Genomic DNA, 629 nt, shown 5'->3' on the forward strand with positions numbered 1-629 from the left:
TACAATGGACAAGTCTGTTCTGGAGAGGCTGGGAAATAAAAAAACCTTAAGCAAGCCAGGGGGTGAAGCCTGATTTTAGAGTAGCCCTTAATGCGTAATGTACGTCCTCATCAAGTGTGTGCCATTCAAATAAAATTAGTCAAATGCATTTTGCTTTTGAACAAGAAAAGTCCTTTTTGGACATACAAATATGCCTGGATCTTTCTGTCGTCCTCAATTTACTTTACTACAATTACTACACTACCCACAAAGCTTCACCAATTCATTTCCAATACTTATTTTTATTAAAAGTTACATTTTTGATTTGAAAGGATCATGTTCATGACTTCTAAGATTTTATCTAATGCAATGACTTTTCCAGACCTGGCAAATGTCATTTTTAAATTCCCTGGTATTTCCAAGGACCCCATAATGACTACCAATTTACAACCAGCAAAGGGGCATTCCTTAAGGAGTCTGGAGATGAGGGAATGCATACAAACCACCGAGTAATTCAACCAAACTGAACTGGACCTAAATGCACAAACATTGGACTGACCTGGTCAGCCACCAAAAAAAGGTGACCTTGTCATGGGACCACCAAAGCCCCAAACTAGGTCTACCAGCTCTTCATCTAGACTAAAATTCTC

Source organism: Sinocyclocheilus grahami, unplaced genomic scaffold (genome assembly GCF_001515645.1).
Source record: "Sinocyclocheilus grahami isolate Dianchi unplaced genomic scaffold, SAMN03320097.WGS_v1.1 scaffold10642.1, whole genome shotgun sequence".
Lineage (NCBI taxonomy): Eukaryota > Metazoa > Chordata > Actinopteri > Cypriniformes > Cyprinidae > Sinocyclocheilus > Sinocyclocheilus grahami.